The sequence below is a fragment of the Canis lupus genome, chromosome 8 (assembly GCF_003254725.2).
Source record: "Canis lupus dingo isolate Sandy chromosome 8, ASM325472v2, whole genome shotgun sequence".
NCBI lineage: Eukaryota > Metazoa > Chordata > Mammalia > Carnivora > Canidae > Canis > Canis lupus.
This window is the reverse complement of record NC_064250.1, coordinates 8,732,444-8,759,322: the sequence shown is the minus strand read 5'-3', so window position 1 is coordinate 8,759,322 and position 26,879 is coordinate 8,732,444. Positions and strand designations below refer to the sequence as shown.

At 35.9% G+C, this 26,879-nt stretch overlaps 1 long non-coding RNA gene and 1 other non-coding gene across 10 annotated transcripts in view; one reads left to right on the top strand and one right to left on the bottom strand.

Annotated features, from left to right (window-relative positions):
- The window catches only part of LOC112657511 (uncharacterized), a 309,781-nt gene that overhangs the window by 79,190 nt on the left and 203,712 nt on the right, over positions 1 to 26,879 (top strand). The window lies entirely within an intron of this gene.
- Positions 21,728 to 21,835, bottom strand: LOC112658101 (U6 spliceosomal RNA). Its single transcript, XR_003135506.1, has one exon. It is a non-coding gene; the product is annotated as a U6 spliceosomal RNA (small nuclear RNA).

Sequence of the window (26,879 nt, the reverse complement as noted above, 5' to 3'; positions counted from 1 at the left end):
ATAGAACTCTGAGAACATTTTCAAGCATCAGGTGGAAATTTAATAGAGTAAGTGACAATTATATGAGAGATTTTCATTAATCTATGAAGTTTTTCTATGCATAATTTTGCCAAAGCTGTCTGATAGTCCCTATTTAGCAGATTTAGGGTTTTCAGATTGCCCTAACTAACTAGTCTAACCTTGGCTGAACAACCCTGAAAGTGACTGGCAATTATTTTTTTACATCACCCTTATGGCAAAAACATACATTATACTATATTTTGGAGGTTCAAGAGGATATAAGATCATTACACATTAATACAATATCTGTTTGAACTCATAAAAGACAATGACCCGTGTGATTAAGGAATGCAAAGTTGGAAAATGAATTGTAATGACATTTGGATGTTCCAAGGAGTGAGTGGGTCTGAGTCAGAGACTGAGCAACCGAGAACTGGAAGCCAAGGATCAGCAATAGCATTGAAGATTTAGAAGGCTAAATTATTGTAGTGGATTAAGATTTATGAGCATGATGCTGTAGGCATATAAATAAACCCTGTGTGTGTGTGTGTGTGTGTGTGTGTGTGTGTGTAATATGCATATACTTCTCTGATAATCAGGGTAGCTTCATGTTTACTCAGTAGTCCTTTGATCTGTACATAGGGCATTGGGGTTGAAGATATGGGTTATAAGGTAGAATAGTATTCTTTAACTTTTTTTTTTTTTAAAGATTTTATTTATTTATTCATGAAAGACAGAGAGAGAGAGAGAGAGAGAGAGAGGCAGAGACACAGGCAGAGGGAAAAGCAGGCTCCATGCAGGGAGCCCGACGCGGGACTTGATCCCGGGACCCCAGGGTCAGGCCCTGGGCCGAAGGTGGCACTAAACCGCTGAGCCACCCGAGCTGCCCGTGTTCTTTAACTTCTATCCCTGTTATTTTTCTAAGATGAAAAATATCATGGCCAGCTTTGAAAAATGTTACCTTATCATATAAACTAAAAAGTATATAACGAATCTGAAGTCTTTTGGAGAGAAAAAAACTATTCAAAGTTTAAAGATGCCTATTTTATTCTTCTTGGATAAAGGACAATTACTACTGTTAGTGTGATATCTGATCTATTGTTCATTGTCATTCAAGGCCATAAAAATAGATTTTAAAGGTTGACTTCCATATGTTTTAGTTGGCATGATTAATAAATATCTGCCAGACACTGTACTAATTCCATGTTTTTATTAGCTTTTATGACAGAGGAGTCTTTTGGTTTTTTTTTGAAGCAAGTATATTGCATACTTTATATAGTCATCACTCAAGGTGAGGGGTCAGGAGGGAAATAATGATTAAAATCACAATTCCAGCCATTACAAAAACTATTTCTCAATTAGATTTGTTAGCATGCTCTAATTAGTATATACATTCCCATTTGAGTCTCTGGTAGATCAGTTTTTGAAAATTGTACTTTTGTTATCTTTTTATGTATTTTAGAGGTATAAGAATAAGAGAGTAAAAAGCAAGGAATTCCTCATTTGATGTAATTAACTCATACCACTTCTTTCATGCTCATTTCTTCCCACCTTAGACTGACCAGCCTCATTGACAGGGGTCCTTAACTGTGGGGTTCCTCTGTGCTTGGTGTGTGTGAGGATGAAGGATAATGCAAGTAGAGAGTATGGGGGGCGAGGCCTCACCAGTACATCAGAGAGGAATGTTCCATGGATTAGTAAAGGAAATCTTCAGTTACCTTATCCCAAAATGTAGAACCAAGAAGAAAAACTGGGAAGATGGGAGCAGGAGCAGCAATCCAAGACAAGAAATTTGGAAGGATGGTGTGGATAAAATCTGAAAAGAGCATTTTCTGAGAATAGGTATTTCCCTTTTATCAGAAGAAGCACTTCTATACCTTTGCTTACCTTTGCATTCTCCAAAGCATTTTACGTAACATTTTTTATACTGAGGCAGTGAATAAATGAATTTTGAATGAATGCTTACATCACAAAATGATTAGTGGATTTAGTCCATTTACATTGAAAGTAACTATTGATAGGTATATAATTGTCATTTTATTGTTTGTTGGCTGTGTATTTAATTCCTCTCTGTTTCTTTCTTCTCTTGGTCTCTTCCTTTGTGATTGGAATACTTTCTTTAGTGCTATAATTCCTTTCTTTTTATCTTTTGCATTATACTATAGATTTTTGCTTTGTATTTACCATGAGGTTTGTTTATAACAACTTATATCTGTAACAGTCCTATTTAAGTTGATAAGTTAATTCTGATTCCATTGTAAAGCTCTACATTTGTACTCTCCTACATGTTTTATGATTTTGATATCACATTTTACTTGTGTATCTCTTAGCTAATTATTTTAATCATAGTTACTTTAAGTACTTTTATCTTTTAACCTTCATATTAGTTTTATTACTTTTACTCTCTTTACTCTTTACCTGCCGACTTTACTATTTACTTACCTTCCTAATGAGATTTATTCTTTCATATGTTTTTTTTGTTACCAGTTAGCACCCTCTCTTCTCAACTTAATGAAGACCTTTTAACATTTCTTGTAAGACCAGTTTGGTGGCAATGACCTCCTTTAGCTTTTGCTTCTTTGGGAAATTCTTTATCCCTCCTTCAATTTTGACTGATAACTTTGCTAGGTTAAATATTCTTGGTTTTAGGTTTTTTCCTTTTAGTGCTTTAAATACTGTTTTCTGGCCTGCAAAGTTTCTGCTAAAAAAAAAAAATTGATACTAGTATAGGGGTTTCTTTGTAAATAATAATTTGTTTTTCTCTTACTGCTTTGAATACTCTCTTCTTGTCTTTAACTTTTGACATTTTAATTGCAACGTGTCTTCTTGTGATTCTCTATGGGTACATCTTGTTTGAAACTCTTGCAGCCATTATTTCTTCAAACAAGATCTCTGCCTCATTCTCTCTCTCTCTCTTACCCTTATGGAACCCCGATAATATGAATGTTGGTCCATTTGATGTTGTCTCATAAGACTTTAAGCTACCTTCACCTTTTCCATTCTTCTTCTTCTTCTTCTTCTTCTTCTTCTTCTTCTTCTTCTTCTTCTTCTTCTTTCTTTCTTTCTTATTCTTATTCTTATTCTTATTCTTATTCTTATTCTTATTCTTATTCTTATTCTATTTTCTTATTCTTATTCCTGTCCTCATTGGGTGAGTTCCACTGTCTTGCCTTAAAGTTGACTGATCTTTTCTTTTGCTTCGTCTAATCTGCTGTCCAACTTATCTTGTATATTTTTCAGTTCAGTTATTGTATTCTTCAGCTCTATGATTTTTATTTGGTGCATTCTTATATTTTCCATCTCTAGGTTGAACTTCCCATTGGTCATCCATTTTTCTCCCTAGTTCATTAAGCATCTTTATGACTTTGACCCTGAACTTCTTATCAGATAAATTACTTATCTCCATTTCATGGATTTTTTTTTCTGAGGTTTTATCTTAATAATTCATTTGGAAACATATTCCTCTGTGACTCTCTGTGGTAGTTTCTATATAGTAGATGAGACAACCACCTTACCCAGTCTTGAAAGAGGGGCCCAGTGTAGGAAATGAACCTTGTCATTCAACTCTGTTCCAGCTCTTTGTCATCTTTTAAAACTTTGTGCTTGCCTAAGCAGTCTATTATATTTTGATAACACCTAGTAATTTAGGACATGTCAAGATCTGTCAATATTCTTAAGGAGAGGGTCTCAGCACTTAAATTCCATTTGTTTGGAAGCCAGGTCTTCAGGCAGCAGCTTTAAAAGTATGCCAATTTAAACAGTCCTCTGGGACTGCAAGTATAAGCCGCACTGGCCAGGCAGTCTTGTGGTGTCCCCTAGGCAACAGTCACAAAAATAGGGGACTGTATAAGCCCTTTTCTGGAAGATACTAGTGAGATGGAGCAAGCCAGAGGGCCAGTGCCAAGATGCCATCCACAACCCGTGTTCCTTGAGAATAAACCCATAGCCTACTAGATGTTTGTCAAACCTGAAATCTACCCTTCAGGCCAAGCTACAGGACCAGCCAAGAGCCCACCCTAACAAAATGACTGGTGGAGGTGTGTTTCAATCTGCTGTCTGCACATTGCCCTTGGGGTTGTAGCCAGCTGAGAACCATCTCTGATTACTATAGTCCATGGGACCCAGGAATGCAAGCCCCCTGGCCACCAGAACCAAGGGATGTCCCCAGGGTGGCAGCTGCATTATTCAGGGTGACAGATGTAAAAAACAGGATGTCAACTATGTATGAAGCTCCCCTCCAGGAGACACTGGAACTCGAGTGCAGCAGAAGGAGAGGGTGAAGAAAAAATGCCCACCCTCCAATGTTTCTTGAAAGAATTATAGTCAGCCTCTAGATGTGGGTTTAATTAGAAGCTTGTTCCCCAGATCTCAGCCATGATGATTAGATAAAAGGCCTCCTTCACAGAAAGGCCAAGCGCCTGGGTCTGTTGTCTCTTGATGTGCCCTATGGGTGATAGCTGTTGAAGAACTTTCTTTATTGGTTACAATCCTGTGGGACCCATGAGTATAAAACCCCACCGGTAGCCAGAGCCAGACAATATAAAGGTATACCCTGCAGCAGCCACAAAAACCAGTGTGCTGAATAGTGATATGAGATCCTTTCTGGATGACACCAATTGTTACAATAGGACCAAGAACACAAGCACCCCTCACCTCCAGAGCCAGGCATTCAAGAGACATTCTGTTGGTGGCAGCCATAAAAAATTAGAGCATTTTACAGATGAATGTAAAAGATTTCTTCCTGGAGACACTGGTGTTCTGGAGTATGTCAAAGTGAAAATACAAAGATGATACCTCCCAGTCCCTACCTCCAGAGAGAGCTCCAGCAGGTTCCTAAATGTGTGTGTTAAATTAGATGTTTGCTTTTCAGACTAACACTTTAATAAGCTGTCATTATTTGCAGGTGACATGATATTATATATAGAAAACCCTAAAGACTTCATCAAAAATGCTAAATAAATGAATTCAGTAAATTTGCAGTATAGAAAATCAAAACACAATAATTTGTTGCATTTCGATACACTAATAATCAACTATCAGAAAAAAGAATAAAAAACAATCCCATTTACAAATTCACCAAAAAGAATAAAATAGTTACAAATAAATTCAACCAAAGAGGTGACAGAACTATATATTGAAAACTACTAGACAATAATTGAAAAAAATTAGAGGCACAAGCAAATGGAAAGATATTCCATGCTCACAGATTTGAAGAATAAATCTTGTTAAAATGTCCATAATCCCCAAAGCAATCTACAGAAATGGAGTAATGCCTGTCCAAATTCCGATGTCATTTTTCAAAGAAATGGAGCAAATAATCCTGAACTTGTACGGAATCACAAAACACCCTAAATATCCAAAGCAATCTTGCAAAAAAAGAAAAAAAAAAACTGAGAGGGATCACATTCTTGGACTTTAATATTAAACTATTAAGTTATATTACAAAGCTATAGTAATTAAAATAGTAGGAGTATTGGAATAAAAACAGACAGATCAATGGAACAGAATAGGAAGCCCTGAAATAAACTCACACTTATTGGTCAATTAGTTAATGACAAAGAGGCCAAGGATATACAATAGGGAAAGGACAGTCTCTTTAATAAATGGTGTTGGAAAAATTGGATAGCAACATGCAAAAGAATAAAACTCAACTACTATCTTATACCATGCACAAAAATTAACTGAAAATGAATTAGATACTTGAATGCAAGATCTGAAACCATAAAATTTAAAGAATAAGTCATAGATACTAAGCTCCTTGACATAAGTCTTGAAGATGATTTCTTGAATCTGGCTCCAAAAGCAAAAATAAATAAGTGGGATTCTATCATACTAAAAAGCTCTGCACAGCAAAGGAAGATATTCTCAAAATGGAAAGACAACCTGCTGATGGCTAGTATCAAGAAGAGAAGAAATAACAAGTTCTGTGAGAATATGGAGAAAAGGGAACCCTTTTTCACTGTTGGTGGAAACATAAATTGGTGTGGCCACTATGGAAAAAGGTATGGGGGTTCCTCAAAAAAGTTGAAAATAGAATTACCATATGATTCAACAGTTCTACTTTTGAGTTCTTATCTAAAGAAAACTGAAATACTAACTTGAGAAGATATTTGCACCCCCAAGTTCATGGCAGCATTATTTACATTACCCAAGATAGGGGAAGAAGTGTCCATTGTAGGCTGAATGAATAAAGAAAATGTGATGTGCATACACAATGGAATATTACTCTGCCATAAAAGGAAATGAAATCTTGCCACTGTTGACAACATGGATGGACCTCAAGGGCATGTGCTAAATGAATCAAGTCAGATAGAGAAAGACAAATTCTGTATGATCTCTCTTATATGTGGAATCTCAAAAACAAAACAAAAAACCAAGCTCGAGGATACAGAGAACAGATTGGTCATTGCCAGATGTAGGGAATAGGGCATAAGAGAAATGGGTAAAGGGCATGTAAATTACTTAAAAATTAAAAAATAATTAAAAATTAAAACCTCATTGGTTGGCATGATATGTTCTTTAGAAATAAAACATTTAAAAAAGTAAATACTGGACCTATTATAGGTTATATATAGAGAAATTGCAAGCTAAAACCTGGCACACTACTGTTTCTATGTTTAGATTGTACAAAGACTTCTGCTTTTTATTTTAAATTTCCTACCTGTCCATATGTTTTAAAAAAAAAAATCTGAGACACTTTAAGAGGTGACATTTTTTTAAAAGTTATTTTAGGAAGAGATTTATTTTAATTTATTTCATTTGGTAAATAATGTTAAAATGAGTCATATTTTGTTTGCAACTTTAGTTATTTTAATAATTTGAATGTAATTCTATTTAGCACTATTTACATGGTTGCTCATAATGTATATATCCTTGTTTAAATCTCATTATGTTTTTAATTGTTTTGTATTTGTCATTCCCATAGTTTTTTTCCACATGTGTTAAATCTGGAGGTTTTGCCAGGTGGAAAGCCAAACAGAGAGAATGAAGTATATTAATTACAGCAAGAGTAATTAATATGCATATCTGCACTGTATGCAATTATCTATGGACTTTCAACACTGCCTTGAAGATTCTGCTATATATTTTCTTAATAGATTCTCTTTCTTATTTTCTGGGAAAATTATTGTAAAACTTATTTTTCTTCTCACCTTCCATCTTACTTATATCTCTCCATTCTCCACTCATGTATAATTCATGGAGGAAAACAGAAAATAGTAGATTAGAACTAATTCCCTCGTCTTCTAACTAGTAAATAGGTATATGCCTATGACCGTTGTCACCACTTTATTTATTTTCTTATATTAAAATATCAGCTGTGTCTTTCCTGCTGTTAAAGATTCATCCCTCCACTTGTAAGTGAATTCTATACCTTCTTATCCACTTGTATATGTGACCCTCATGGAGTAGCTCCTGTGTTGCATCTTGCCCTTGTTCTTACTCTTAATTTCCTCTGTGTGGAACACTGTTTTTCTGCTTTTTAATTTATTTTTTTACAGTGCCTTTCTTATTGCTCCTTGTTTCCCTGGAATCCTCTGTTTTCTGCACAAATATCTATTCCTCCTTTAGGTATAAAACAAAGCATTCTCTGATTACCTCCAGATATACTGAAACAGTCTTTCTTATAAACAATGTGCAATTATCAACATCAAGAGGAACTATGTTTTATTACGTTTGCCTGTTCTCATATATCTTTTCCTGGTGATTCTAAGGTGGTTAAAGGCATCAAGCTATACATTCAGAGATTTGTGTTTAAATCCATTTTTACTGCTTTCTAGCTGTGTGAACTTGGGCAAGCCACTTAGCTTCAGTTGCCTCATCTATTTAAAAAAACAATAATTAAAAAAACAATCTTATTGCTGTCAAAAATCAATGAGCTAAAAAATAGAATCAATGGTGTCATGCCTACTATGTGCTTAGAATGGTGGCTGGCATCTTTTATGTGTCTAATAAATGCTAGCTACTGTACCTTGGAAATGTACCTCATAGACTGCAAACTTTAGAGCATCATTAATCCATAACCTCAGCTCCCACACACTGAATTGCATCCTCATGTTTGCCCTGAGGCTACATCTCTCACAACCTATTCTCAGCCAAAGAGAAATGTGGTGGAGACACTAAGACAGGCCTATTCTTGGAAAACATTAGAACTCTCAGACTTTGTCTCCAGGACTCCCACCACCTTGCTGAACTGCCTTAGAATTCCAGTGTAGTCTACAGTTTCCCCAAGCACATTTCCTTCTTTCCCATTCTCCTTCAGATGTCTCAGATCTGCATCATAGTCTATGGCTTTCCCAGAATCCTCTGGCTCCTTTTTCATGTTCACTAGCTGGTTTTCCTTGTGTGTTGAATTCTGGCTTGTCATTGGCTTCTTGGAGATCTTGGACTCATATAAGTGGTTCTGGGAGCGGCTTGAGAAACTGTGGCTGTCATAGATGAAGATTTGAAATTGGCTCACCTATAATCTGGTGGGTCAAGAAGATGCTATTCTGTTTGGTAGATGGGACATGAATAGTTTCTGGAACAAGATGACAGCTTAGTTGCTAAGTGTTTCACCACTGGTGATATGGGAAAATGTCCCTGGAAGGGAATGCTCTGGCAGGTGCAGTAATGCAGGTGTTTGAAAGGTATGGTGGAGACAATGCTATTAAAACAGTTGGTTGGTTATAGGTAAATTGCATAGAGGATAATGACAGACTAAGGGCAATAAATGACTAAACATGATAACTAACAAGTCTTCATGATAACTTATAAAGAAGGCCCTTAACTTCTGTAGTGGAACAGCAAATATATAGAGAGCTGCAGCCTGAAAATGTCATTATTAGGGTTGCAGAGCTCCCAAGAAATCTGAATACTCAGCCAGTTCAAGTCTGTTATGCCAAGGTCAGAGTTGTGGTGGGGGAAATCTAGTACTGTGAAAATGGAATGGAGCATATGGTTTATTTCTTTTGATGATATTGATTCTGGGGAACCTATAGACTCCTTGGACTTGCAGTAGTGGTCTCCCTTCCCTAGTAACAACTAGAAGTTCCCAATGCTGGATGATACTGAAGTCTTTCCTTTGCAGGCTAACAGGTGCCTCCCTCAGGGGCTGTCCTCACCTTCTGTCTTGGTTGCCAAGGTGCTAACTAGGATTAAATTTCTGCATTGAAATTTAATGCTGGGCCTGATGAAGGAGGGAAAAGACAAAAGATCTGCAAAAATTCATTAACATGTATCAGCAGGAGCCAGAGGAGAACCTCAAGGATCAAGAGGGCCAGAATATAAAACTAGACAGGAAGAATTCATTGATTTGGGAACACTTTCTTGGGATACAGGAATCAAAATCCTATTAGGAAGCCCAGAGGAATAGACCAAACTTGTTGCTAAAGTGACCATCAGAAGCCTAGAAAAGTTATGTACAACATCTAGCAAAGTGGAAATAAATCCTGAGTTGCCTTGAAAGATGAGGGAATTGGGCATCCTGGGATGGATGTCTTACGTAAAGCTGGATGACCCACCAGAGGCCTATGTTCCACAGAAGGGCTCAAAGGAAATACCATTCACACAAGCCACCCAGAAAATACCAGTAAGAAGAGCATCAAGTTCATGAAGACATTCAGTGATGGCTTTCCTCCTCAGTGCCATCGAGGAGAGAGTCACAGAAATAGGCTCATTAATATCTTTGGAATGATGAGGACCCAAAGAAAGTCAGATGGTGGTGTTTAAACACTAAAAGTATCATGGCATCCCATTTAGAGTGCAGGCATTTAGGGAGTCCTGGATAAGATCTAGTTCACAGTGTAGCCACTGGGTCAGAGGACCCACTCAGTGGTCATTCCCAGTTACCAAGTATTTATAACTGGAACTGATATACCTGGCATTTGGAACAAAACCCACCTTGGGTCCTTCATCTATGGAATAAGAGCTATCCTAGTAGGTGTTGGAGGGAGATTAGTGCCATTATTAATGTTCCAACCATTATTCTTATGAGTACCTATGGTAGTCTTTATCATGTTTCATTTTGCCCTATTTACCTTATCATATTTCTTTTTATTTTATATTTAGCTTGGGATTATAGAAACCTCATCCTGCAGAGTAACTGTAGACTAATGCAAACTTAACCAAGTAATAGTCTTGCTCCTTGTTGCTCTGGCTGATGTGGTATCACTGTTAGAAGCAGATATTAAGATTTCAAGTACATGATATGCCGCCAGTATTTTGGCATGCTCATTTCTCTTCATTTCCATTAGAAAAGTAGATCAGGAACAGTTGCTTTTAGGATCCATTAACCTTCCTGCTTGTGTCATAATATAGTCCAAAAAAATTGAAATGCATGACCATCACACAGAATGTCACAAAGATGCATTACAGAAACAACATTGTTCTGGTTGGACAGGATGAGCAAGGGGTGGCTAGAGTGCTGGTGACTTTGGCAAGACACCTGTACTCCAAGGGTAAGAGATAAACTCAAGGCAGTTTCAGGGATCTGCTACTTATGTGAAATTCATGGATATAGACGTCAGCAGTGTGTCAGGCTGGCTCCTCCAAAACAAAATATAAATTCCTACATCTTGCATCCCCTACAACAAGAAAGAAAACAGTGTACCTTGGTAGATATTTTTTGGTTTCTGGATGTAGCACATTCCCGTCCTGAGAGTACTACCTTAGTGCAATAGTGGTGGTGACGTGAGAGCGACTAGCTTTAGGTTGAGCTGGGATCAGAAAATAGCTCTGCAGAAGTTCCAGGCTGCAGGGCTTCAGCCGGCCACTTAGTCCATATGATCCTGCAGACTTTAAGACGTTCAGGTATCAGTATTTGGAAAATAACCAGTACAGAGATTATGGACAATGCCCAGTGGGAGAATTCAGCTGAGGGCTTCTGGAATCTGGAACACCATGCCATCTGTAGCAGAGATTGTATACTCTTTGAGATATAGCTCTTGACTGGGCCTTAGTAGAGATGGAATGCTTAACTTTGGAGCAAATACCAAGTGGCCAGGTTTCCGGAAATGCCCACTATAATCTAGATTCTGTTAGAATTGCCAAAGTCAGATGTACTCAGCAGCACTCATTCTAAGGTGAAAATGGGACATTGGGATGGAGCCCAAGCAGGACCAGATGTACAAGTAAGCTGCATGAGTAAGGATCCACGCACTCCCATGTCACCCACTGTGGTTGACTGTACCAGTGGTTCTTTCCCAGTTCACACCCACGTGAGCTCTTGTACAAATCACAAAGGAGTGGGCCAATTCTGAACGTGGCACATAGTAGGGGCTGAATAAATAGTAAATATAAGGAGTTGGTTAAACTTCTGCTTTTGTGTGGGTACATAATGATCATTCCTGTTCTACAGATGAAGAAATTGAGGCCAAGTGAGGTAAAGTTCATCACCTGTATATAATGAATAAGGAGGTTGGAAAACAGATGTCCTGCCTCATGCCATAATGTGCTTTCTATGATACCCCCTGTTTTTCATGTTTACTGCAGGATGTTGTCTTCATTTTGGAAGGAGAATCGGGTTCATTATTAGAAATTAAATTATAACACAGTTAATGTTCCACATTTAAAACATTTAAAATGCCATGCCCCATTTGCTAACCTAAAAACTGGTATCCACATATGTTGAGTCACTTTTTTCAATTACTTGCAAAAATGGATAGAGATTGGGAGGGGCTGTGAATTTATGCATACTAATGAAACCTTAAAATAAAATGTTTCCATGTGCAACTTCCAGTCTTGTTGGATAACTTTACTTGATTGAAAATTACTTGAGAAAGATGAAATCATAAATTACCTTAAATTTACTGAAAGGCTGTGAACCACCTATATTAGGTGTGAAGCTGATGAAGTTTCATCCTGAATGGAAATAAGTTGAGAAAACAACATGACTAATATTTCAGATACATCTCCAGAAAGAAGGCTGACAGTATTAGCTCCACTGGGTCGAATACTGAACAACACTGCCAATACATTTCTGCTATCATTACAATAGCAAAGAGTTCCATTTATCACTTAACAATTTCCACTGGTTCCATTTGTATTTCCTACTGTGCATATTCATTCTTTTTCTACTAGTAATGACTCATTCATTCATTTATTCCTTCATTCAATGAACCTCTACCTTACCATATGTTAGGCACTATGTACCTATAGAATTGTTTCTACCTGCTTTAGTGGCAAACAACATATTGTTAGATTATGACAAGGTAGCATTTTGCAGATAAAGAAAATGAAGCAAGAGATGTTTGGTAACTTCTTCAGTGTCACACAGCAAGTGTATGAAGGATTTGAGTTTTAGAACAGGAAGTGTGGTTCTAGAGCCCATGTTTTTAATGACGATATTATTTCTCACAAATTTCATAGTGTTGTATCACTTCTCTGATTTAAGGTATCCCTGCTATGTTTCTGAGGGAAACATATGTACAGTTATTTTAGAAAAGTAAATCATAATGGCAAGTAATAGGAAAGTCTTATGGGATCTGTTACATATTTTTGTGGGTCTGTGGCAATTTATCTTGGGCCTCAGAAAACTTTATTATTTTTAAAAATACATGTTTTTTAAAAAATTGCAAAGTATTTGAAAAATCTGTTAGGTGTTATAGCTGAGTCAACTGCCTTTAAAATTTTGTATTCTAGATATGTAAATCAAAGACATGTATATATGACTTAGTCATACAAAGTCTTACTATACTTAGTCATAAATTAGAATAATATCATTTAAATGGAAATGTGAATGGACAGTGGCAAGGCTATTTGGGGAAAAGATGTAAATATAATGCAATTGGGGTTGTAGTTGTAAGGCTTTTTTGTTATCCTTAAGATGTGGGTAATGATAAGGTCACTTTAGAATTCTTCAGGAATGTAGGTATAATATGTCTAAGGTATATGCCTAGCAATGAGACAGACCAGTTGCCTCATACTCAAAGAACATGATGACTGAGGTTGACCTGGGGGATCTACTGGATAGGACCCGGCTGCAATTTTGGATTGGTGAGCTCTTTCTCCTGAAGATCACTGTAGTTTTATCACAACAGTATTTTTAAAATATGTGATATGTTTTGATAGATAGAGGGTCTTATATTAGAAATGAAAATCTTCAAATGATGAACTGAAAAGAGACCCTAGAGTGCATGCAATTAAAAATAACCAGATACTTATTTTTCTTATAAAGGCAGAAGTAATTCCTTTGTCCAATCCAGTAAGAAGTTTTTACTGTTTTCTAATCACTATATTGGGTGTGCTTGTAACCTATAACATCCTTTGAAATTAATTCAATAAACTGATTTTACTAAAATAAAAAATAAACAAAAAGTCTGTCACAATTTGGACATCCTGGACTGGGAATCCTATATTATTTCCAACTGGTCCTGGGGTTTTGTTTCCCAGTTGTGTGCATTCATGGCCATCTGCTTTCATGGCACTGTGACAGCTTACACTCTTGTTGGAGCACTGACTTGCTTAGCTAAACAGGAGTTTCCAGTTGGTATTCAAATAAAAATCTTTTCTCCTGAGCTCTTATCTATTAAATTATACCCTCCACTCATTTTATACTCAGTAACAATACAGCACTTTAAGGTTCATCCATAATTCAATTCATCCACATGATCACGTTTCCATTAAACAAAATTTTATCTTGGCATTGATTTAGATTTACAGAAAAGTTACAGAGACAGTACAGAGTTCCCATATACATCACTTGCAGTGTACTTCACTATTAGCATCTTACAGTGCTATGGTATTTGACACAATTAATTGATACATCAGTATCAACTCAAGCCCATACTTCATTCACATTGACTTACATTTTACCTAATATCATTATCTTTTCCAGAATCCTTACATTTAGTTATCATATCTCCTTGGACTCTTCTTGACTGTTACTATTTCCCAGATTTTGCTTGATTTTGGTGACCTCAAGAGTTTTGAAAAGTGCTGGTCAGGTCTTTTGTAGAACATCATTAGATAGGATTTGTCTGATGATTTTATTGCGCTTAAATTGGGGTTATGAGATTTTAGGAGGAAGATCACAGAAGTGAAGTGCCATTTTCAACAGGGCTACATCTGTCAACAAGATTTATTATTTTTGATCTTGTTTTTGATCACTTGGATGAGGTGGTGTTGGTCAAATTTCTGTAAAGAAAGTTAACTTTTTAAAAATCCCCCATTGGGAACCCTCTTGCACTGTTGGTGGGAATGTGAACTGGTGCAGCTACTCTGGAAAACTGTGTGGAGGGTCCTCAAAGAGTTAAAAATAGACCTGCCCTACGACCCAGCAATTGCACTGCTGGGGATTTACCCCAAAGATACAGATGCAGTGAAACGCCAGGACACCTGCACCCTGATGTTTATAGCAGCAATGTCCACAATAGCCAAACTGTGGAAGGAGCCTCGGTGTCCATCGAAAGATGAATGGATCAAGATGTGGTCTATGTATACAATGGAATATTCCTCAGCCATTAGAAACGACAAATACCCACCATTTGCTTCAATGTGGATGGACCTGGAGCGTATTATGCTGAGTGAAATAAGTCAATTGGAAAGGACAAACATTATATGGTCTCATTCATTTGGGGAATATAAAAGTTAGTGAAAGGGAAGAAAGGGAAAGGAGAGAAAATGAGTGAAAATATCAGTGAGGGTGACAAAACATGAGAGACTCCTAACTCTGGAAAATGAACAAGGGGTAGAGGCAGGGGAGGTGGGCGGGGGGTTGGGGTGACTGAGTGATGGGCACTGAGGGGTGCACTTGGCGGGATGAGCACTGGGTGTTATGCTATATGTTGGAAAATTGAACTCCAATAAAAATTAATTAATTAATTAATTAATTAAAGTCAAAAAATAAAAAAAATAAAATAAAAATCCCCCATTTGTTCTGTATTCTTTGGAGGAAAGTCATTGAGAAACAGGACTTAAGCAGAGAATTATCCTCCACTTCTGTGAGGATGAAGTTTCTACATAATTTATTTGGCATTGTTTTGTATGGGAGATTTGTCTATTATCTTCCTTTATTCAATTATTTAGGGGCATGTGGGTGGCTCAGTGGTTGAGCATCTGCCTTTGGCTCACATCATGATCCCGGGATCCTGGAATCAAGTCCTGCATGGGCCTCCCCACAGGGAGTCTGCTTCTCCCTCTGCCTATGTCTCTGCCTCTCTCTGTGTGTCTCATAAATAAATAAATAAAATCTTTTAAAAAATCATTTATATATCATTATGGATTCATAACTATTTATTTAGATTTTGGGCTAAATTCAGTACTATTTTATTTATTTTATTGCTCAAGTTATGCCATTTTGGCCACTGGGAATTCTTTCAGTTGGTTCCTACGTCCCTTTGACACAGCCCCATCACTGTGTGTGTGTGTGTGTGTGTGTACACGTGTGTGCATGTTAGTTAACACTTCCTTCCTTTCTGGCAGTACTACATACTCCAACCTCATTTTGAATATTTCCTGTCCAGTGCTAGAATTAACCATTTTTAAAGCAACTTTGGTCCTTTTTCTTGGAAAGTGGTGTTAGAAACCAAGATGTGATACTAGTTATACTCATTGCTACTGGAATGCCATTGCCCCTTCAGCTGACAGAGCAAAGAAAAACATGTAAAATAACCTATGAGTATATACACATATCTATTCATATTTTATCTAGATTTGTATCAATCTCTCTTTCTCTCTAGACCCCCTCCATGTGTATATATATACATATAGAATCTTCATATATTTGTATGTATATATATATATGTCTATCCATCTGTATCTATATTAAGCTCTAATTGATGTCTCTATCTCAAATCCATTACTACATGAATCATTCTAGCCTTTTCTTGCTTGTTTATAATTTTCCATTCCAACAGTAAGAAAACTGACTCCACCATCCAGCACTCATTTACTTAATTATTCAGTTCTAGTATACATGTATAATGATTTCAGAATTGTTAACCTTTACCAACTTTAAGAGCTAGGGTATGGTATTTATGCATACTTTCGCTTTTAGTGTTACAGAGTCCACTCCTTTCCAGTTACTTAGGTCAGCACTTTTCCTTGTCTTCCTTCAGTGGGGGTATTTTGTACATTTATAATATAGTTAGATTTTTTGGTTACATTCAGTTATCCCCTAGCTTCCTGAATGTTTTTTTCTAATTTTTTCATTATATTTCATTCTTCTTGCTTTAAAGTCCTATGCATTTGACAAATGTATAATGTCATATGTCCCCATTACAATATCATGAAGAATATTTTCCTTAAATCTTTTTCCCTAAAAGTCCTCTGTGCTTCATCTATTCAACCTCCTCCATTCCTGAAGACTATGTTTCAAATTACTCTATCATATTTTCTGGAAATATTTTACATATTAAGATGTTCTATATCTCAATTTCTATAGTTGGTAATGTAAAAGGTTATGTCTCTGTATGTGTATGTAGATATGTGTGCATCACTTCCTAGTTCCTTGTTGTTTGATTATGTAGATATATATATTCACGTAAAAACCAACTAACTTTGGTACTGAGAAGCTAAACCGTGCTTATGTGTTATATTTTATACATATATAGACTAACCTCTTATTTCATATTCTATCAATTTTAATATCATGGAATATATTTTGAGAATTGGATATATTGCACTTTCCCATTCAATAATCTATATTAAAGCCTCAGAAATTGGGGAGCCTGTATGGCTCAGTTGGTTAAGTGACCAGCTCTTGGTTTCACTCAGGTCATGATCTCAATGGGTGGTGAGATTAAGCCCCACGTGGGGTCTGTGTCAGGCTCCACTCTCAGTGGGGAGTCTGCTGGAAGATTCTCTCCCTCTGCCACTCCCCCACTTTCTCCTCCCTAAAATAAATAAATAAATGAATCTTTAAAAAAAAAAAAAAAAAAGGCCTCACGAATTAAGAGAAATCTGTGATACTATATGACCAAATGGTTAATGCTAGATGTTTGGTAGATGGCTATTAGCTAAAAATATAGAGGAAATGAAAGAACAAAGCTGCTTGGTTTTATAGTCCTATATCAAATTTTCTTTATATTCTAATTTGGCTTTCCAAATATAACTTAAAAAGAATTTATTTATTTGTTCATGAGAGACACACAGAGAGAAACAGAGACACAGGCAGAGGGAGAAGCAGGCTTCTTGCAGGGAGCCCAATGTGGGTGGGACTCCATCCTGGATCCCTGGATCACGCCCTGAGACGAAGGCAGACTGTCACCTGCAGAGCCACCCAGGCATCCCCCAAATGTAACTTTTAAAACTTGAATCTCTTGTATTTCTTTAACTGACACCAGGGAAATATGCCTGTTTATTGTAGAACAAATACAGTTTTCTTAAAACATTTTTAAAACATGCAAAAGTTCATGTTTTACAATGATATTAGGGTTTCTTCAGGTAGGAATTCTACATTTCAGAGGATCCATATGTGATACAAACAGTGAACAATTGGGAACACTAGCTGATAATGATATGATCATTTTTGGCAGTCTCTTTATGTAAGTTCTGGCAGAAATGTAGTAATACATTAGTCATTTTCACAGAGAAGATACTGGTCCATGCCAGTCTCTTATTTGGGGTGCCATCTGCACCTTTTTTTGTCAGTAAATTCAAAAAGAAAATATATCCATTGATGGATACTATTTCTATTTTTTAAACATTGAAGCAAACCATTCTTATAGTATAACGAGTACTACACATAACTGAAATTACTTCTGGGCATCCTTTATTAACCAGAATACTGGCCTCAACATTGCTCCAATAAGCTTTAACATTTCCATTTGATTTAAATTGTTCACAATTTATTATCTCTAGAGCTCTTGGTTAAACATATGAGGAGACAATGAGTCTTACTTTTTGCTTCATTAATCATGGAGCAACTCATTTGACCCTCATTTTTTCAATTCTTTCATCTCTAAATGTGGTAATAAGGAGACATGGTATCAGAAAAGATGGGCTATATATCTGTTAAGGTTAGCAACAACTAAAGTTGATCTAAACTTAAAGGTTGCTGATAATATTATAGAATCAGGTATTTCAAAGTTTGCTGACTTACTTTAAAATGTGCAGCTTGATAATTTAAATTACACATAATTTATAAGCTCTTTCATGTTACTCATGCTTTGAATATAGTAAATACTCACCAGATATTTGTTGTGCTGAATTGAAGCATGGATAGACTTGCTATAATGACTTAAAAGAAGCTTCTGAAATAGTCAAAGAGGGAAGCTCACAGACATGCTTTGGTGTAAAATAGGGTTTCAAAGAATGATTTCTTACCATTACTATTTTGGACAAGAAGAGGAAACTATTACTTACTCCTGGATTATTTTGAGGAATTTTATAGTTCTGCTGAATTGTTTAGAGGTTATAACAAACACATGGTCATGCAGAATAATGAGTACCATTTAAGTGACTACTATGTATATATATAGTTGAATTTTTCAGACTATATACTAGTCACTGAAGACAAATATCATGTCCTAATGATATCTAAAATCTATTGAAAGCTTGCTTTGTAGAAGGTATGTTACTCTATTATCTCACTTATCTCCAGATAAGCTCTTTGAAATAAATACAATTTTTAGTTCCATTTTACTAATGGGTAAACCAAGTCCTGATAAGTTTTCATATAATTATCAACTTTGTAGTGAATGGCTTTAAGGGACACATCTCATTTATATTATAGGTCCTTGAGAATAAATGTAGCTTGCTAATATGTGTCTTTAAAAAAAAACCCTTGTTTTGTTGCCTAAATCTATCTGTGAAAGGCCAGACATTTTGCCAGTGATTAAGAATAAATGAAATATTGAGAAATCCTTTTAACTAACTATAATTGAGAAAACATCTTTGATATTTTAGGTCATACCAGCATGGCATTTTAAAAAAGATTTTATTTATTTATCCATGAGAAACAGAGAGAGAGGCAGAGACATAGGCAGAGGGAGAAGTAGGCTCCCTATGGGAAGCCCAATATGGGACTCGATCCTGGGACTCCAGGATCACACTCTGAGTCAAAAGCAGGCACTCAACCACCGAGCCACCCAGGCATCCTCAGCATGGCATTTTTAATCTTATATTTAAGATCTAGTACCTTATTTAAAGTTAACTGGTTGCTTGTGATTTCTCTAAGTATTTCAGGTGGCCAACTGCTATCTTCAGTCTCTGGAATAAACTACTGAGAAAGAAATTTATTAAAGCTGGTTGTCCAACTGCTTGGAGAGTAGTTGTGTCTATAGCCACCTGTATCAACAGCCACTCCTCAAGGCTGTTTAAATAATGGCCCCAAGGCAGCCCGGGTGGCTCAGCAGTTTAGCACCGTCTTCAGCCCAGGGCATGATCCTGGAGACCCAGGATTGAGTTCCATGTTGGCCTCCCTGCATGGAGCCTGCTTCTCTCTCTGCCTGTGTCTCTGCCGCTCTCTCTCTGTCTCATGAATAAATAAACAAAATCTTAAAATAATAATAATAATAAATAATAATAATAATAATAATAATAATGGCCCCAGAACACCCTGGGCTTGGTAGGAAATCTCACAATGGATAAATTTTAGTTATATCCTGTACAGTCTTTTTAGTACATTTTAGTTCATGTGGCTCTGTAGGTGGCAAACAGCATATATTGTTGGGTAGGCCACTGACCAGTATGTTTTCCTCCATTCAACTGATACAAAGTTATTGGTCATGTATTGAAGGCAGATTAGTTTTCAAAAAACAAAATAACAAAATAAAACCAAAATGAGTGAAGAGAAGCAAAACAATTATATTTAACTCATTCCTTCTCAAACCTTTTATTTTTTTCAAACTTTATATTTTAGATGAATGTTCTGAAATTGGATTAGTATAGTAATATAGAACACTACAAAACGGTGGAAAAATGTTCCCCAATCCAATTTTGCTTGAGTTGAAAGAGTGCCCAAGACTTTGAGAAAAATTTTGAGTAGGTCAGGCTCAGTGGACACATGGAAGCAATTACTCTTCCCAGTTTTGAAAATAAGGTTTATAGGAGCGGAAAAAGCTGATGTCTTCCAAATTAGACTGGATCCGGTAAATACTACCATGATTATTAACAAATATCTCCTGTGTTATTATATTTCTAGGATAGATAGAGACATAGATGTAGATATATTTATCGAACTTTAGGTAAACCCCCAAAGGCCCTTTCTTAACCTAAGGACATACGACATGTAGGGTTTACCTCTTATTAAATTAGAGGAGGGATTGGCAACATTTCCTCCTCTAAAAATATCCTGGTACCCTCCTTACCAGGCCCAGTGATATGAGTAAATAGTTGCTATAGTACTGGAGGTTATACCTTCATTCTGTCATGGCTTCTCTCCCAAGTGGATTTCCAGTTGTTTAATACACCTAGGGATGCTTCAAATGCCCTTTGTCTTCCTTTCCCAAAAATGGGAATTAAACCGGAGACAGTTACGCTCTCCCGCTGAAATCCAAAGCCACAACAATAAATAAAGTTATTATATATGTTATAATAGTATAGTGATATCATCCATACTCAATATAAGCCATATTATGAGCCTGACAAATAATAAATACTCCTAAATCTTTGTGGGATATTATTATGTGATTTTATATATCATGGAAACCACTCTAATTTCTTAAAGTCTTTTTGTTTGGATTCTAAAATCTTCCACTGGTAAATTCTCAAAATTGCCATATAGTAAACACAAGGGGCAATAGGAAATTTTTCTTCCAAACATTTTCGATGAGCAAACATATAGCTAAAAAGACACTGCCTTGTAATCAAAGATCATTCTAAATTCCCCTTATTAGTAGGTACATTCATCGCTTGTCTAACATTCAGTCCCACCAACTCCACACCCCTTCCTCCATTCAGATCCCCCTGCACAATCTTCCTGTAGCCCTGGAGAAAAAGCAATGTCTTTCCGCTGTGATTCTTAAGTTAGGAATGTGTTTTGAAGTGCATAAGAGTTATCTTGTTGTTTAATTGTGAAGTTGACAAAGTAAGGTTTTCCTGTCATGAAAAAGCCTGTGTAATATCAAGTGCTTACCTGTCTTCTCAAATATCTATGCCACCCAATTTATTTAATCATTCTTTGGCTTTTGAACTAGATTTCTACCATCACATATCTCTTCAGTCCTGATGACACAAAAAAACACAAGGAAGCCAAAGATATAGCAGAGAAGATGAGCTTTCAGAAGTACAAGCAATCTTAGGAGACCTTACTTTGATGTTTTGACAATATGTCTTCCCAAGAGAGAAAAATAGGGATAGAAAGAATAAAAAAAAAAGTAAGGAAGTGAAAAAGGAGGAAAACTTAACAGGCTTACATTACTTAGAGTCTATAAGTAATGCTTCATGAAATAATTATTTTTTCAAATGTATTTCATCATTCCTTAAATCAACAGTAAAAATCTTTTCATTGTGTCCAACTTACTATACTTCTGTATGTTACAGTCAACTGTAGCATGAGAATAATTTTAAAAGGGAATGACATTTGAAAAAATTCAAAAGACAAATCTAAATCTTATTCTATACTTCTAAAGATCTCAGTGATGTTCAGTCAAGATGGTTTACTAACAGAATAATAGAATGACAAACTTTTCATCAATAAAAATGTTTGTTACATATGATATCATTATCAAGTTGTAATCAAATCTGTCATTATTTGAAAATATTTTCCTAATGTCTATACATTTCATAAATCTTTTTTATGATCTTTCAAGACTGAGGCTAGTTGTTTTTAGCTTATATGGCTCATATTTTTCAGTGATCATTTTTTAAAAATATAGAGTGCTTTATGAATTTGTGTGTTATCCTTGCACTGGGACCATGCTAATCTTCTCTGTATCATTCCAATTTTAGTATATTGTGCTGCTGAAGTGATCACTTTTGGTGATAGTTTTCAACACTTAAAATGAAATGCAGAAGACTTTTTCAATATATACAAATATGAGTTGAAATAAAATTACATTAAGTAGTAGAAAGGTTTGATACATTAACTAAGGATGATGACTACTGGCTTATAAAAATTCACACTACATTTTGTATAGCTATTGTGTAGCTATGAGCTTAAGAATTGGAGTACCTACACAGTGGGAGAGTACAAATGAACACCTATGCAGATGTTACTATAACAACAGAACAACCAATATGCTATATGATAGAAAAAAGCAAAGTGAAGTACTGATTATAAATGGTGCTTAGCTTTATTAAGCTAAGAGAGCACTATTACTCAAAGTCTGTATCTGACTGAGGCAAGTTGTTTTGTTGTAATCATGTTCTTGAGCTATCTTGTGACTGTCAGTCAAGGACTGCCATTCACCTAAAGGAAGCAGAAGCCTTGAAAATGTTGTTAGGTAATAGTCTGATCCACATTGAAGAACTTTTAATTCAGAAGTTTCTACCACTTTCTTTGAAATGCTCTCACATGTTCATAAGGACAACAGCCATGGAACTATGATAGTGTCAAAAGTCAACCTGCTACACAAACTCCTTTGAAATCTTCAACTGCGTAGTCACATGTCTAAATGAAAGACTAGTGATCATCTCATTGGAAATATTTCTAAAATATCAACAAAAAATGAACTTAACATTACATCACATAAATCCTTTTTTTGAAGGTACATGTTCTTTTAGCTGAAAACACAATTTAATATTTGCCTTATATTTAGGTAGAGTAAGTCCTATTTGTGATATTTTGATAGGACCATGCATAGCTGTGATGCTTCACATCCTCTTATACAACTAAAATTCTTAAAATTGAAATTCATTACTGGACTTTAGTTCTTGCATATACAACCATCTTGGGAGAAGTAACACATTTGACTGCTTTTGCCATCGTTTGTTGGTGTCAATAAGTTTATCAAATCTTTCTTTGCGAGCACTTTAGATACGACCTCCAGGAAGATGGGTATAGAGAAAGAATAAGTACTTAGAAAAGTATAAAACAGACTAGGAGGGGAATGGGAAAGTTTCCAAAACAAAGATAGAATAATATAAACTTCTGTTTATAATTTCCTTTCATTTTGGTAATCTATAGCAACATTCTTAGTAAGAAAGCAATGACAGAACCAGCTGTTGACAAATTATTTTTCTATAATCCATATTAACTAAGCACAAACTACTGACACAGTATGTCTTCTACTTTGGGATTGGGGAAATGTTTTAAATGTCAATAAATGACTTGTTGAAAGGGAGAAAATTCAGATACATAATTATTCTTTTCTTTCTTTTGTTGGATTGACTTTCCAGGTACGTGCTTTGGAAATGACTAAGAAGTGTTATTGTTACAAAAGAAAAAGAAAAGCTGAGGAATAGCAATTCCCTTTTTGAGTTCCTAGGAACATATATAGAGTCTTAATAAGGTCATTGGTGAATATTTTAATTAAAGTATTCTTAGGCTTATGGAATTACTAGGTCATATTAGAATATGCAAAATGAGTGTTTATACTTAGTTTGGCCACATACAACCTTTTTAAAAGAGTAGTTGATAGCATTTTCTAAACCTTTCTACTTTCTATTCTTTTTAATTTGGTGTGTTCTGAGTTCTTTCCTTATCACTCCACTGAAACTGCTCTCAGTAATGACATTGTTGACTTGACCTGACCTGACAAATTCAATAGATGCTTTCCAGTATTCCCTTTGTTCCATTTGATGCTGTTCATCCATCCCTTATCGATACTTCTTGTCAGTTCTGTGACTCTCCCTGGGTCCCATTTTCTCTTAGTGTTTTCACCACCTAAAAGTCTGAATCTTAGTCTCCTTTGTGGGGTTCCTCTTCCTCCATACACTCATTATACACAGGTATACCTCAGAATTCCACTTGCTATTCTTATTCCTTCTTCATCCTTAGATGATCATATCCACTCACTCTGAAGATTCACTTATTATTTATATTGGTTGTTCCTAACAATTAGGGAACATAGAGTCTGCAAGGTTAGCCGTTCTGAGTCCAGAGGTGAATACTGTATAGTAACTGGAACTGGGGACAATGGAAAATAATAGCACATCTCTGTATCCTCTGCAAAGCCTTGCTTCAGACCATCATCAGACCATCATCAGACCATCATTGCCTCTCACTGATTATGTGCCAGGCATTGTCAGGAGAAGTGTATATGGAAAGTTATATAAAATAAATAAAAAGGTCATGATATTATACTTGTCTAGCATAAATCTACTCATAGGAGTGACTGAATAACCATTTGCGCTAATTGTTTGGGTCTATTAAATAGGTCATAGGAAGTTCATCTGGTCCAGCAACTTCCTAGTATTACTGAAGAATTAAAAAAAAAAAAAAAGACAAGAACAGATGCTGTTGTAGAGGTCATGCCAAGAAAATGTGAAGCTTTGAAGCTTTTCATTTCCCTGTAACTACCACCATTACCTCTTCAAATTTCAAATTGAATGTTTGTCAGTATTAAGTCAAAGAGACAAGCTGTTCATGCCACAAATTCATCATATTCTATAAGTATACATGACAAATGCATCTTAGTTAGAATGTTCTCTTTAGGGTCAAAACTTTAGTCAATTAGCGTAAAAGACATTGTTATTTCCTTGGTAAGTGTATGGAACCCCTGCTTATAGAATTCATAGAATGTGACCACCCAGACTGTATTATTCAGTGATCAATGGATCATTGTAATACTGTTGATCAATATGACTAAGTTACATGGTTTCCTAAAGAATGGTTATCCCAAGGGTGTGGTTAATTTGGAAAAGGAAATAATAGAAAATGAAAATATATATTTTCTCTTGGAGTCTAGAACTAAGAATAAATAAATAGTAATGCTGATTTTATTTCAAAATATCAGAATGTAATAGGTAACTTTTCTTGGAAAATTTTATCCCAGTCCTTAAATTTTCTTAAGTATCCCCCTGTTCCCAGCCATGCTGTCTATGAGATGTACCTCCAGTAGTTATGCACCATATATGCACTGATATTTATCTGTAACTACCTGGACCAGACATAAACAGGCAGTAGAGATTAAGTAATTAAACTAGAAAGAGAAGAAAAAACAAACAGGAAGTACAGACCGTGTATCCTAATGGCCTTCGCGTTGATTGTCCAGGTCTTCTATAATGCCTGGATATCTTGCCCCCTATGTTTTCTTTAAGATAGTACTGCATCCTTTCAATAAAATCCCTGTTTTGTTTGAACTTATTTGTATTGAAACGCATATTTGTGTTTGTGGCCTACTATTTGCCTGCCAAAAACAAAAAACAAAACAAAACAAAACAAAAAAAACCCATTTCATCTGGGAGCAGTGTGTTCTCTTTAGAGCTCTTTCTGTTCCTTTTTTTTGCTTCTCAGTCTTAAACTACTTATATAGTTTTTTGTGGAAGATGCTATTTTTTCTATAAATCCTATGCAATGACCATAAGCGGCTATCACAAAGATTGGCACGTGGCTAGGTCTAGAGCAATCACAGCCCTTCCTTAGTATTTCTGGATCTGGAAGTAAGAAGAGCATTTGACCCTTTTCTCACCACTGGCAAATTTTTCAAATATAAAATTCAAGCATTTTTCCCACTAACGCAAGTCTGCAGTAAAAGACTATGAAGCCGGGGATCCCTGGGTGGCTCAGCGGTTTGGCGCCTGCCTTTGGCCCAGGGTGCGATCCTGGGATCCCGGGATCGAGTCCCGCATCGGGCTCCCAGCATGGAGCCTGTTTCTCCCTCCTCTGTCTCTCTCTCTCTCTCTCTCTCTCTCTCTCTCTCTCTCTCTCCATGTTTATCATAAATAAATAATTAAATAAATCTTATAAATAAATAAATAAATAAAAGACTATGAAGCCAACAAATGAAGCACAGTGAGGGGAGAATAGTGAAGATGTTTGTGATGCTGCTTCTCGCTGATCTGTAGATTTGCTGCATCTTTGACCTTTTTAGCCTTTATTTGTTTAAACCTTTCTTAGGTTTTCTGAATCCAAGATTCCCATATGTGCCTAAGCTTGTTTAATTGGATTTCAATTAAGGTTGCCAAATTTAGCAAATAAAAATACAGGATGTCCAGTTAGATTTGAATAACATATAAATAATGATATTGCGATATTTGGGATAAACACACTAAAAATGTATTCATTGTCTATCTGATAGTCAGATGTAACTGGACATCCTCTATACTTTCTGGAACCATTTGATCACTTGTAACTGAATTACTCCAGTTGCTATCTCAGAATTATACCCAAAGAGTCCTATTTCATATAGCACTTTAGGTATATATCCTCATTTCAGTCAAACTAAGTAAACAAGAAGCATATTTTGTGCTTTCTAGGAAAATATGCATTGCCTAAATATTATCCCACAGTTTTGATTTGTCCTACACAACTTTTGAAACTCTCTCCCTACAGAGTATAAATATAACTTTGAAGTGAGCATCTTAGTGACCCAGGAGCCTTAATGTGTATTTGAAGTCAAGACTCTGAGAAATGGATTTAATGTTCCCTCAGAACTGGAACCCTTGAGTGTCAAAGCCAAATAAGAGCTCCTGGACAGATCACTTAATCTTGCTTCTTCTGTCTCCTTATCTTTACATTATAGGTACTATTTCTTCCCAGTCTTCCAGAAGTGTCACAGTGATTAACATTTATGGACTGGTTGAAGATGAAAATTCCACATCTTGTTAAGCATTAGCAAGATGACAAATAATATATAATTATGGTGTGTACCTGCAATAATGTAAGAGCACATGTGTTTTCACAGTTTTAATAATAATTTCTGTGAAAGAAAGGCATGAGGCTCAGTTCTCACTTTAATTTGATAAAATGTTTTGCTTTGGTATCATAGTCATAGGCAGATTATTTGAAAAAAGAAGTGAAAAAGTAAATGTAAATATTTTCCAATATTTGGGCTACAAGCAATTTTTCTTCATAAAAATCTCATTGTTCCTAATCACAAATGGCCAAATGTTTTCTTTTGAAATGAGGTCTACCA